General features: G+C 34.9%; 1 protein-coding gene across 1 annotated transcript in view; it reads left to right on the top strand.

Moving 5' to 3' along the window:
• The window catches only part of DOK6 (docking protein 6), a 270560-nt gene that overhangs the window by 223546 nt on the left and 32211 nt on the right, over nucleotides 1-14803 (top strand). The window lies entirely within an intron of this gene.

Raw genomic sequence — 14803 nt, forward strand, 5'->3', positions numbered from 1 at the left:
GCTATCCATACTCAAAAGTGATGAACACCTACCCACATAAGCAATCCTGTTCATTTCTATGACAGTACTCATGTGAAGGAACATATATTTGTACAACAATTACACCAGTAGCATCTTACATGTTTTACTCTTAAAGAGCGCACTTATGCTTTCTTCCACAGTAAATTGCTTATCGCAAGTTGCTTATAATAAATGGTTATTTGGTCTATCACAAAATGCATACCACATTTTGAGATAAACCCCTAACAAAGTAATTAAATTACACTGAAAAATACTGAGATGCCTCCTAAGACCTAAAGTGGCATTTTTAAACTTAGTGAGGAACTTTGAGAAATAAAACTATAGCCTTCAATAAGACATGACAGGCTGGGAGCATGACTTAAGCTTGTAAGTACATATCAAAACCAAACCCAGACAGAAATAAAAACTGGCCTCAATGAAGTCTGTAAGAATTTTGCTGTTGATATACAATTATCTTTTGTATTTCACACTACAGACGCAAGAAACATAAAAATGCTTTTGCAAATCAAAACAAAGGGAAACTGTGGCTCCTCTTTGGCCTTGGTAAACAAGCCTGCATTGCCACTTGTCTTTTGGCCTTGTAGGGTGAGAGCTCACCCTTCTTTTGTTTCTGAATATATTTTAAGTAGAATAACATGTACTATTAACCCATTCAACTAAAAGGATTTGTATGTAAAAAGGAGAGAAAATCATACATGTGTTCTCTCTCAGCTACATAAGTTTCCAGCCTTTCCAAAGTAGAAGTTCTGATATGTCATTAAAAGTAATCAGAGAATATTCAAGTTGCTAAATATTTAGAAGAGTTTGAATCATCCTCTTCAGCCCTCCTTAAGCTCATCCTGCAGGAATTTCCAATGGGGGCTTCTGCACTTTTGTGCAAACTGAAGTAAGTAAAATGAATTGGAGAACATTCATCATTTTGGCATTTCCATTGTTTGTTCATATGCCCAGCAACAGAGTACAGAATCCATTTCCCCATCTAATCTTGATGCCAGAATAATGTGAATCACACAAAATGTTAGAATATATCTGTTATATAAACCTGATAACTCCGTAATGTTTCACTAAGTGTCTAACAGCAGCTAAAACTGAAATGTTTTATAGCCTGCTACCTTCCCATTTCCTTTGCTGAATCTCATCAGGACTTTCGCATTAGTAAAATGAAGCCTATAAAATTTGAAGTATGAATAAAGGACAACTGAAACAAGATACTTACTGAGTAGAAACTACTTAAGAGCTACATGATTTTAAATGACTGTATTGTGGAACTTCTCAAATCTTGCAGTAGATTTAATCCTTTTCTTTTGAGCTTTGAAATTCTGTGCAAAATAGTGCATCACTAGACTGATTTTAAAATAGCATATTGGAAATGGGAACTGTCTTAGAAACTAGTAAAGAAGAACCTCATTTTGTTCAACAGTGATTGCTATAGCTAATTAAGAGCATTGCTGACAAACTCTAAAGAGTATCTTGACATATTCCCTTTCACTCTGACAAATGATTGCTGAGGTAAGAGGTTCTTACAGTTATGGGCCGTGAAAAATTGGAGAGGAAAGCCAAAAAATATTAATAAAGCATATTCTGCTGTCAGAAGTTCTGATTTCATTTAAGCCCTATATGGTGATGCTCTTTGTCTAAGATGGTCCTCCAGTGAGGTCATCAATGAGGTTATTCTGCGCTAGACCAGAAAGTGTAGAAGTCATTGTAATCTCAATTTACAACGGAAAACCCGGTGTAAGAATAGCAGTTAAATATTGGGTGATTGCCTCCTCTCCCCAATAAAACCAAAGAAATGCAAGTTCTTCAGTGCAAACTACACAAATTCTTAGTTATAAATCTCTTATGTCTTAGCTTAATGACTTCATGAATACGTGCTGCCACTAGCTTCTCACTCGCTGTTGGTGTGAGAAGCAAATCAAGCTTTGTCCCTAGCTTAACTGAAATCAGGAATCTTTACCCTGAGTTAGCTTAAAAATAACTACGGTTATGCTACAGTCCTTTGATTTCTCTGCTATATTGTAAAATTCCAGGACCTGCATTGTATCATAAGAGCTGTAATTTGGTGAATATGTGTAGCTGGAGAATAGGTGTAACCATCTCCATGGATACTAACTGTTGGCTGGTATTGGGCTGCCTGAACAAGAAAGTTTTGCTATGTTGTATCAAATAGAAAATTGGAATATTTGTCAAAGGTCAATTTTATGAAAACTGCTTTTGTCTATTAAAATGTTTTACCAATAAATCTGGACTGGTCTAGCTGTGACTACCTTATTTTGTGTTAAGTAGAATCAAGAAAATTGTCAGTTCATTTTTGTGATTACAAACAAATTGAAAAGATTCTATGCTGACAAGCCAGATTTTCTAGTAAAATTATTACTCAAAATCATATATTATTAAGCCCCCTTTAAAACAGTTTGGGGTGGGGGGAAGCCTGCATATTAAAAAAAATATACCTGGGCAAAAAGATGTATTTCCTTTAGTATCTCTTTGCAGGAACTGTTTATACTTCCTTTTCTTTCAATACTTATTTTTAAATGAAGTAAAAATTATTGAAGTTGACACTTCTGTAGAACATGTTCACAATTTTTTTATAATCTAAAAACAATGTAAATTTTGAACATAGGCTGTGCAATAGGAAGAGTGAGGGGATATTAAAGAAGCCAAACCCAAGGATTTCAAGTGCAATCAATTGTGTAATACTATAAGTGGAAAAAAATTCAACACCCCCCCCAATTCACATTCTACTGTTTATGACATAAAATAGGATCATATAAATATATATTTAACTGCTTGTCTGAAGTGATGTAACATTGACTTAGCTGCCTGGGGTTTAGTTATTATGAAGTTTAAAATATATTTGTTATAGAAAGAGTATCATAAGATCTGTAAGATTGTCTTTTATGTGTATCTCACTTTACTAATATGCAACAATATTATGATAACAATATTTATGGCACACGTTATGTAGTCTGTTGTTGGTACAGACCTATTTATTTTCATGGTAAGGCAAATTTAAGCACAATGTACACCCTACTCAGTTTGCTTAGTTTGATCGAGCCATAAGAATATACTCTTCATAACTCCCTAGTGAATTTCAGCTGTGCAGAACTGATTAAAAGATCATAGTATCATTCATTAGGAACAAAAAAAAAAAAAGTCCAAAAAATCTTAGAACTTCTTTCATTCTACTTTTGTTCAAAAAAGCCTTTTCATCTTGGTGAATTCTTATATCCTGCCAACTTTTTATTTCATCAAAATGATACATTGTAAGAAACTAAGGTAAATTTCACAGAAGTAAGAACTGCAGATAACAATGGGAATTTTCTCCCAGTGCAGAGTTAGCAAAATTTCATCAAAGTTTTTCATCTTTTCCAAAACTGAAGTCTGCCAACTCTTTGCAGTTCCATGATAGAATACTAGAAGTGAGTTTGCTGTTTAGCTGCTGGGTACTTGTTTATACTTCAAAATTCTTTGAAGATGCTTTTTAGGGAAAATTTTTAACCAAAGGTTTGTTGCCCTTAGTTAGGAACAAATGAAATATTTTGTTATAAAGCTATATGGAAGAAAGGAAAATGCAATACCAGACTGGGAGAGAGATAGGAGAGAAAGGACATGGTAGAAACTGGAGTTGCATGCTCTGGAATTTACATTATAAATATCAAAGGTTCTGTCCTTCCCTACCTCTAACAAAAAATGTCCACGTGAGGATTCAGTGCAGAGTAGCAGAGTAGTGTACCATAAAGCCATACTTGTCCTAACTGCAGAAAGCAGAGGTGAGGTCCCAAATGGAATGAGGCTTTTCACTGTTTAGCAGCAAACACCTTAATTGGAGAGTGAGGATGAAATTAAAAGATCCTTACTGCTCTCTTTAATATCTCAGATATTTATGTTATTCTTCCTAGGCCAAGTTTGCATACAGGGGGACAGTGCCATAGTTATTTTCTCTGACCGTGGTAGTGTGTGTGCCATAATGTGGCATGGATGGTTGGGTTCTCAGGAGTGTCCTGTCTCCTCTTGTGTGCAGTACTGCCATCCCTCAGCCCAGCCCCAAGGAAGTGATGGAAATCCAGCAGCCTGGGAGGGGGGATGGAGGGGCGGGGGGGTCGCAGCTTGTCCCTCTTGGCCAGTGGGGCTCTTCTGCCCAGGATGTGTTGACTGAGAAACTAAGGATGCGTCTTCTCTCTGCCGCTCTGCCTCTTGTTCTTGTACTTTCATACCCATTCAGGTTATAAAGCAGGGTCTTGTCCAACCCAGCTCTCTCTCTGGATGTAATCCTTCATGTGGGCTGTCACTGCCAGTAATGAGCCTCCTCTTTTCTCTCCAAACCCTGTGGAGCCCTATATAGCCACCACAGGCGGTTCCCAAAGCTGCTTGATATGAGCTGAACTAGGTGCAACTTACAGTCCCTATTACCATGCACTCAAAGTAAAGCATCTACTTATTATTACTTACTATTAATTGAATGCTTACTATAATACTGCTGTTATTACTTACTATTAATGGAATACTTAGTTGAGAATTAGCTGATTGTGCACAGGTGTGTTTTCAGCCTACAGAAGACATATGACTAGTTAGTTATATCTATACCACTCTTTTTATCTTTTCTGAACAAAATATAATAAAAAGGGGATTTTGATCAGTTTAGCTTCAGCTTCCAGGAAAAGTATTCTTCCCCTGGCTTACAACATTGCTTATTGTTCTTGCATTTCACTAATTAAGCATTTAATTGCTGATCAGATTTATTCTTTTCCATACTTTACAGAACTTGTCATTAGTGGGTATGGTTCTTCTTCACGGAAGTCAGTGAAAACTACATGAAACAAGTTTTCATTTTTACCTCATTTTGCCACTTTTCCACACAACTGTACAAATAGATAGCAATAACAGAATGTTTTCTTCCTAAATACCCATTACACACATGCCAGAGTAGCACTTCTGTGTCCATACATTGCCTGATTTTTACTAAAATAGGAATGAGTTTTGCTTTTTAATAAAGTTTCTGCATGCTGAGTTAGTGCGTAATGGGAAACTGCCAGATTTCCTAGTTTTGTGGCTATGGATTGATGACATCAAACCACGAATGCAGGTACCCAAATGTGCTGTCTCCTCCCTTCATATGTGGACATCCCAGGTTTTGGGAATATTCACAAGCAAGTTGTTGCTGAAAGTATGGTCCAGAGCCTGTTTACATAAGTGCTGAAGCTTAAATTTCAATTTGAAAATTCCTGTTCTCATTGTAATTGTTATAAATGCAGTATAAGTTAAATGATTGATTGTTGACAGACTTTGGCCCCTTGTTTTTATCCATGATTGCTGTTTTACTGTTCAGGGTGTCTAAGCAGGTTTTCAGGGCTTCTGTTTGTAAGATGACAGTCCTATCATAACCAAGCATTTGATGTCATGAGCATTTTATGATGAAAAAGATAACCTGTTCTGGGTTAGGAAATGGAAATGTATTTCATACAGTCTCGTCAACTATCTCATTATTCTCCATTCATCAGAGCAGGTATTTAATTCTGTGCAATAGCTCAGCAGGTTTTCATCCCTTTCATGCATCTTACAGAAACACTTTCCTCTGTACAAATAAGTGCATTCTGGTTTAAGTGTCAATCTGTTTGTGAAGAGTCTTGTTTTTCTCATAACTGTCACCATAATTAACCAAGAAAACCCATTTTTAACACATAAATGGGGGGTGTAGGGGGAGAGCAACAGGGTCAGGAGCAGCAAATAGTGAACATTATATGTACCAATGTGTGATTTTTCAGTGCTAATATGTTCGGGTTTGTATGCACTAGTAAAGCCTTTTGACTCTCTAGGATACCTATGAGAAAGTCTCTTCTCAATGCCTGTGACTGCAAAATTCTTGTAACTTCTAGACCACAGATCTGTTCTAGTGTAAGAATGAGGAAAAGGGATTTTTCTTGAGCTTTTTTATAATTTTGTACTATTTCCTGATTTGCTTCAAAGCAAAGAACTACTCCACCTTATGCTCATGGTTTGGACCAGCACCAAGATGGCTTAGGACCATACAAGAAATATAAAGAAGGGCTCAAGATGCTTCTTCATGTAGTCTTATCACCTTAATTGTACATTATTGTCGTATCAAACTGTAGGAACAAGTTATAAATTTTGCAGTTGTGTTTATTGTGTAATAAAATACGAAAGAGTGGGACAATTTAAGCTGTTATCTTCCAGGTGTGACTTTTTTTGCTTATGCTGCAGTAAATCAGGAATGTTGCCAGCAACATGAATGACATTATGTTAGTGCACAACTACTATAAAAAGGGAAAATGTACACAAAATTTGAACAGTATCATTGCTATGAATATAACACACCTACTCATTGTCCTTATTTAAATGTTCAAAACCATGCAAGGTGTAAAAGAAAATCTTCATAACTAGACAAGAAACAGAAATTAGTTTTTTGTTAAGGCATTGGTCTTCATCTGTTGCAAGTCATCCTTGCTCATGAAAAAAAAATAATTCTGCTGACCTAGACAAGGTGAAAACTTCTCCTTGTAATTCATATCCACAGATCACTGTAGCATAAACAGGACCCCCCTTTCTGAGCATTTATTCAGTGGCCCATGAAATTATGTAGAGCCTTTTTGACTGAAGTCAGTCTTTATTCTGATAGTCATAGATCTCTGTTGGATTTTTACATGGTAATGTAGATGCATTTTATATGATAAAATATCTGCACATTTGCTTTGGACCTAAAAGTCATCTATATGAAAGAGATTTGAGTTTATTATTTTTTTACATTGACAGACACCAAAAAAAACCCTACAAACAAACCCAAAAAAACCTGAGAATATCATTGCAACTGTGTAAATGGTTTAACAAAACCTTCTTAGTTTCACCACATAGCATGAAATTGTCCCAATACATATATTGTTGCAGTATAGGTTAATACCTAGAGAATGGGTCCATACCATACAGTCAGTAAAGCAATATTCAGCCTCAACAGTAGGGAAGTGATGATGCCCTTACCTCCCTGTAAACAGCCCTTACTCAGTATGAGCTCTGAAGCCAGACTCAGTGAGGTGCTGCTTGAAAGTAGTTTTTATCCAGAAGTGATAGAGAAAATTAGCTTTAAACCCTGGTTTTGCTGATCTCAGAGGCAATTACCTTACGTAATTGCATAATTACCTTACGCTTAGAGGGAGTATGACTCACCGTCTAACTGTTCCGTTGGACAGCGTTTGCAGTTTTCACCTGCCTGGGGAAGAATCATTGAGATCTGACAGTGTGGCATCTCTCACCTGACAGCCACGCACTGTTCTTCGACCATGACGCTAGAGTGTATGTGCAATTTCAGTACATACTGTTTGAAGTGTTTTGTTTCTTGAAGTGACCTCTCAAGCCATAACCCATCAAGAGAGTTTATCCTAAGAGAAATTCAGAATTAGTTCACAGTATCTTATTTGAAATTGAAATATATATAAATATTTCACTTGCATAAATATACTTACAAGAATAACATTTTTCCAGGTAGTTACAGGTGGAGTTTCTTGTCTGAAGTCTTGCTAACAGAAACTGAATACAAAACTCATGAATATGAGTATATCAGTCATTCCCCAAATAACTCATACAAAAATGTTAACAAGATTTTTAACCTACAGAGTGAATAAGCAAACAAAAGAGTATTATGCAGATCAAAATGAAATACATGATTGTAGATAAGATGTAGATCTTAAGACAAGCCATGTTATAAAATGATCATTTCAGCATGAAGAGTTTCAAATATTATCATACATTACTTTTGTATGCATTGCTATAACACAGATGTTATTTCAATGTGAAATCTCTTCTAAACTGTATGGCTAAAATATATCAAGATGTGTCAGATCCTGAATATGTACATTATATGTCTTGTTAATTATGTATTCAGCACTAAATAGCTGCAAACTTGAATCCAACCCACACCCAGGTGTATTTTCCTCACAGAAGTGTGTGTTAGATCAAAAGCATTATTTAGTGAAAACTGGAGTTAAACAGAAAATATGTTTTCTATCATATTTTTTTAGATAGGTTTATCAGACTTCAGAGATGTAAACTATAAGGCCAGGTACATCCCATTGTAAGTCTCCTTTCATCTTCTCTGTCAGGCATTTGTCTTCTGTGAGTCGCCCAATGTACACAATGTTCCTGTTAAAATCTTTTCTCGCTTCTTTTCCATGTAACGTTGTTTGTTCAATTAAACATTAAATCTTTTCTTTTATCATAGATCATACATGGATTTATTCCCTATTATTCAAATGTCTATGATATGCAACTAGTTGTTGACAGTTAGGTCCAATATTCCTAATTACGTGCAGAACAAAATGAATGCCAGATCCTAATTTGTTACAGATCAGCATAGCTCTGCTAAAGAGACCTCCAAGTGTGTTTACTGAAGAGATTCATATTTCTATTCTTATCCTACATTATATATTAGAAACGTTTATTTCACCACAGTTAAGTGTCCTTTATATATTATTATTCTGGACTTGTACTATGTGCTATCATAAATGCAGTGGTTAATAGTTACCATTTTAATGTGCTAAAAATAATTTTCATTTGAAACCCGTTCTTGTCATTCTAGAGTTTCCTTTGCTTAGCAGACGGATTTATGTTTTATTTTGTATGCCAAAATAGGACTTCAATTTTTTATGATGGCATTATAGCTATGTGCAAAATGATATCACTGGTAAGTATATAGTGCACACTAAATCTAGTGTCTGCGGAAAGTATAATAAGACACATTTACCGCCACATCCTCTTCCCTAATCAGAGGCACTTCAGGCACAAAGAAAAAAAGAAACATTTGCTAATCTGGATGGTCACAATGAAAGAGTTATGGTTGTCACAATATCGCACCATTAGACCAAAATGCAGATGCCTCTGACAAAGAGTTTTCTATGACCTGATAAACAATTCAGGTTTTTCGTATTCATTATGACCATAAGTACGCAGAAAAGTGAAGGAGCAAGAAGAAAGTCTACCTAGCAGTCAACATTCAGTCATATTAATGAGCATTTTTAAGTTGAAACACTTCATATTTTCAAGTGCTAATTTAATTAAAGATGTTTGTGATTGATTTTTTTTTTTTTTGCTTGCTCATTTTTAATAGAAGAATCCCTGCATGAACTTTGATGCACAACTTAAGAGATATAAATTATGATCCTTTTGATGCATGGAATAAGACTGAGATCTGACAAAGCAATAAATCCAGTTTGAAAATGCCTACAGCTTGATAAGAAATGACATGGCTATGTGATTCAAAATGCTGAAGTAACACAAACTCATTAAAACAGTTCAAATTTGTTCAAAATATTTTGATAGCTAGCTTTGTGAAGGCAAATTTTATGCCAAGTCAGGTGTCACTTAAACGGTATATCGAATCAGGTATTACATGTTCTCCAGTTGCTGGCATAATGCCAGTTTAAAGGCACATGACTAGCATAAACACTCTGCTTTATGTTCTCACTTATTCAGCATAAACAAGTTTATGTGCTGAGGCCTGATCTCAATTCAGTCTGTGTGATCAAATTATGCGTCTGTGCCTCAAAGATATTAGGCGTCATGACCCAGATCTTCATTTTGAGTTTTCCTCCTCACTGCTGCAGTTGTAGGGCTCAGGTCAGTGCATCCAGCAGGCATGCAAAAAATGACACACATGTTTTGGGACAAAATGTAATTGAGTTCTGGCTCTGAACCAGTGTAACATTTAAATTGTCCTAAAGCAATCAGCCTGTCTTTGAGATGTGCATTACCACTTCCTCGGTATTGCAGGGGGTATACGTTTCCTTAGGCCTCTGGTAATTACAGGTCCTTAAATAGAAGTCAGCACTGACATGGACAGTAGCTCATGCAAGCTGAAAGTGTGATTCCTGGGAAAGCAAAGTGCCCTGAATTCTTACCAGTACACTGTTGGTACAGGAAGTACTTTAAATACTGCAAAAAATTCAGTCCTTCTCAAGACCATGTGTCATGGCAAAGGCTTCATAAAACATGAGTAGTTCCAGATACCTATGTCTATGGTATTTTTACAGACCATATCCATGGAAATGTGAACATTTTGAAAATTTTATGGTGGTGGTGTTTTTTTTTATAAAGGATTTCTTTAATAACCTTTTCCTTTCTTCAGTTAATAAATCATTTTCTCAGTTCTTAAAACATATGCTGTGAACCAGAATCATTGAACTGGCACAGATAATACAAGAGGAGAGTGGTAGATAACTTCTATGGGAATTAATGGAAATAGCTTGTTTACCTCTGAAATTAGATTTTTTTTCCCCACTGATAAACAGGATGATTTGGAGAAAGATTATACATAAGCACCACTGTAGTTTTATGTACATGACTGAGATAGAGTGTTAGTCATTAAGCATTACTAACATCTGATTCTGAAATTAAACAAATAATTATGCTTTAATTTTTTATCAGAGTTCCTCAATAAACGTTTAGTTTTGTTTTACTGTTTCGTTTTCACTACTAACACTTGTTTCACTAATGTGAAATTGCAGTTTCATCATTTTACTTGAAAATCTGACTCAATTCAGGAAGCCCGAAGTATACAGAAAACAGCTGAGATACATCAGGATGGGAGGGAAGGAGAGCTGGGAGTGGGAGGATATTTTCTGAGGAAAGAGAACTTTTCAAAAAGTGATTATTCAATATTATATTGAGTCTCTCCCACCAAAGAAACTGCAATTAAGCTTGTTTTTAATAACTTAAGCTTTTTTAAGGAATGAAGCTCATTTTTAATAACTGCTCTATTTTCATGGCTGGAGAGTTTCAGTTTGGATTTGAGCTTGAGCATCATAGGAGAAAGAGGAAATGTATTAAACTTTCTTCTTTTGATTATAATTGCTTAGAAATAGTACGCTGTATCTACAGATTATCTTATAGCCACTAACAATGAGCACCTTTATGTTTTGATCAAACTAGAACGGGGCTATATAGTCTATCATTTATTTGACCTAGAGGAAGGAGTGTGTTTAATATCAGAGTTTTGTAATCCTATTGAAAATAGAGATGGAAGAAGAAGCTGAGGTTTTATTTTACAGTGACTCAAAAAAATGAAACATTTTGTTCTCTGTCCTGGAATGTTAATAAAAGCACTGTAGTAACAATAATATATAGCCTTTTCCAGGATGGAAGAAACAGAAACGTATGTTCTGCCTTCTGGCGAGAAAAATGGTTAGGCATTTTATCTGTCAAATCTATCTGTATATGTAATGCTTCCCGAAATATAGTATCTGTGTAATGAAATATGTGAACCTTACATTAACAATCCTATAGTCACAATGAAAATAGAAAATGTTCTGAATTATATGTGTAGTTTCTAGGAGAAGGAAGAATATCAGAGATGTTCTTTTTATATCCATTATCTACATATTAAGTAGCCTTTAACATATGTATATAATATAGATGGTGCACATAGAATAAATTATCTTTTTAATGATACTATTAAATTGCTAAATTTTGACAAAGGGTTTTGCATATTAAAAACATACTGAATTTCTTCCAGTAAAGTAAAACCTTAAACAGAAATCTTCTGAAATGTTTGGGAGACCTTACTTTTTTGACTGTATGTTATGCGAGAGTGGCCACAAATAATACCACATTTTCAAATATTTTGAGAAGTACTATCAGTGTAATCCAATAACTTAACAAACTATGAATAGTTAAAAATTAAAATCTATTTCTAAAATGTTTTATTTTAGAGAATAAAACTAGGCAAAGAGTGTTTTATATCAATATCATTCAATTGATCGACTCAAAATTCCATTTATTTGTTTTACATACAAAGTTAATTTAAGGAATTATAATAAATTTACTCAGTTGCTTTTTGACTTTGAAAACTACTTGTCTTTTGTGTAATATAGATCTGCTCATAACCTTATTTTCTCACAGCGTATGCATAAATTAACTCAATTCTACATATGTATTTGGCTAGATTTACTTTTGTATCACTTCATTTTCTTGTTGAAATACAACAGATCACTTAGTGGTGGCTTTTTACTTGGTATTTTCACACTTTGATTATATTCACACTCTTTATCTTGCATTTCTTCTTGCAACAACAAAACCAACTTTGGACCTCTGTACAGATGGATGTTTTTAGTCTTTTGTTAGTATGTTTTCTGATGATAATCTGCTTTATTATTTTCAGGACTGCATTTAACATGCTCAGGAGATTAGGTACTATTATCAGACAAGAGGAACTAACTGTATATGTGCAAAAATTACCTTATCGGTAATCATTCTTAAAGGATTATCTCACACACATGGATTTCAGAGAACATCTGGATCATTAATTAGATTGGTCTTAGATATTTTAATTATTTTAATTCCCAATTGAAATTTCCTAGAACATTATAATAACTTCCAACATATGTCCTCACTATCATTTGAGACATGTGATCCACTGATCTATCCTGTAATTTCCTGGTATATAAATACAATAGATGATAGACTTACAATTCTATTCACTGTGTTAGCAAAGAACATCACTTTGTGCAGTAAAATTCAAGCAAAAACAATAGCAAAAAAAAACCCCAAACCCGTCACAGCACATTCAGCTCTTTTTAACAAAAACAGAAAGTAATGTAATGAAAGATTCAGATGAGAAAGGGTGAATGAATGTGGGAGTAGTGACATTTGTGTGCAAATTTTATCTTAATGTTTAGCCTTTTCTTCATATTATGTATACATTTTTGTTTTTCACATTGAATATCCGTACAAGAAACAGTTAGTTCTTTTACTTTAATTGCATTTCTGTTATTGTAAATATAGTAAGCTTACAGTGCAATGATATACCCGCAAATGTCATAAAATCATAACCTATCATCAACGTCTATGTGGTTTCTCACAAAAGCAGAGTAAATATGATGAGAACTGTCGTCTTTTATTACTGAAACGGCTAAAAACTGCTTGGAATAGAGGCACCTAGATTTTACCCAAAGGAGAGGCACATTCTCCACTCACCATGATACCAAGGGAAGTGAGTAATTTCTATTAAAAGGAGCAAATTAGCTGAACACCTTCCCATAGGTCAAGAGGCAGGCATGCTATGTTCCACTGTCACGTGCACAATATGTAGCTATGGACTACAATTACAGGGCTCTAGTAGCTATATTTATTGTCATTATTGCCAATGAATGCCAAAAAGTACATGTCACTGCAAGAAAACGTGTTGCTTGCCATAAGGAGACTTCAGGTTTTCTGTAAATGGAAAAAGCCCAATATCAGCTCAGACCTAAAATATGCTTACTTTGGGTGAATGTTGTGTATTTTTCTGTGGGAATAAGGAGTGACCTCTATCACAAGTTGTTGTATATAGGTGGACTTTTCTATAAATTTCAGGTGTTAGAATAAATCAATGGAGAACAGAAACTAAATGAGAGAAGCATTTGAAAATGCAGGATCAGGATAACTTCTTAGTCTGTAATGTATTGTATTACTTTTGCTAGCTATGGGGTAGATTATTTAATCTCTTATTTAAAAGAGTTACATGTTTTCTCAGAGAGTTTATTTTCTTTCTCATTTAGTTGGCTTATCTCAGTCCACTACTAGGGCTTCTCATTAAAGATGACTTTATGAAATAAATATTAGCTGTTTCCTTTGTTCCCAGTCCATTAACTACTAGGGAATAAGGGAGGGTTCTAAAGTCTAAATAATGTCTAATATCTAAACCATCAAAGCAATGTATGAACAGTTTCTAGAAGCTACAGATGTGGTCCCTCTGGTAATTTGCAAACTTGACAAAATTAATTGGCTCATAGACTAAATGCTATCTTGTGATCAGAAGGAACAGCAGTTACAAGACTGCTTAAGTGCATCCAAATCACCATTAAAGAAAAAAGTAAGTGGCATGAATACCCCTCCAGGCAGAGCTTCATACCACTAGACATTAGGTCATTAAAAGAAAAATGGGTTAGGCTAAACCAGGGTTGTTTTTCAGATTTTTTTTGTTTAACTGTGTGGAGACACAACTATGTACAAAACACAAATCTATTACAAAGCAGTAGAAATACTATAGTGCAGCAACTTCTGCAACTTCTACTTTGATTCAGTATTACTCACCATTTAAATGGATTCATTCATGAACTTGATTGGATTGGTCTATCTAGGATGCTGGGGGAAAAAAAAAGTATCGATAACTGCATACAAGTCATTCTTCTGTGTGCCCAAGTGCTTAACCCCTTCCCAGTCACCAGGGACAACTTCAAAGGAATGCTTTAGCAAAAGGGTAACATATGAGAAGTTGAGTTGTACTCACTAAAGTGTTGTGACAGAGGAGTAGAGTTGCTAGCTTTACTGCTCTAACAAAATTCCATCCAGACTGTTCAGCTAACTGAAGCAAGACTACCTATTGAGATGGGCTGTATTTCATGTCTGTATGTATTTTTACTATTTGGAAGAACTTTCCAATGTGTATCTTTACAATTTTCTCCTTCTCTTTGATACTACGATGATCTCAAGTACAGCACAAATTTCTTTTTCCTGGATAAATTATTTACTATGCATTTTTAAATAAAAGTAGGGATTTCTTAGATCAGGTTTATCATAGTTCTGCATGTTGTCCTGTTACTTCCTTAGCAATATTAAACCTACAGTTCTGGGTTCCTTTCCCATAATTTTAGCATAACAGCAGGATGGGAATATTAATTTTCTGGTAAAACCTTTAGAAGTTTAAAATATTCCTTCTTCTAAAGGTTGTGAATCTAAATCCAAATGCCAGTGCATGTTTTGGCTTAAATTCAGAAAAACAGGGCATAAGAATGATAAT

The sequence above is a fragment of the Falco punctatus genome (assembly GCF_963210335.1).
Source record: "Falco punctatus genome assembly, chromosome: 3".
In the NCBI taxonomy this organism is placed as follows: Eukaryota; Metazoa; Chordata; class Aves; order Falconiformes; family Falconidae; genus Falco; species Falco punctatus.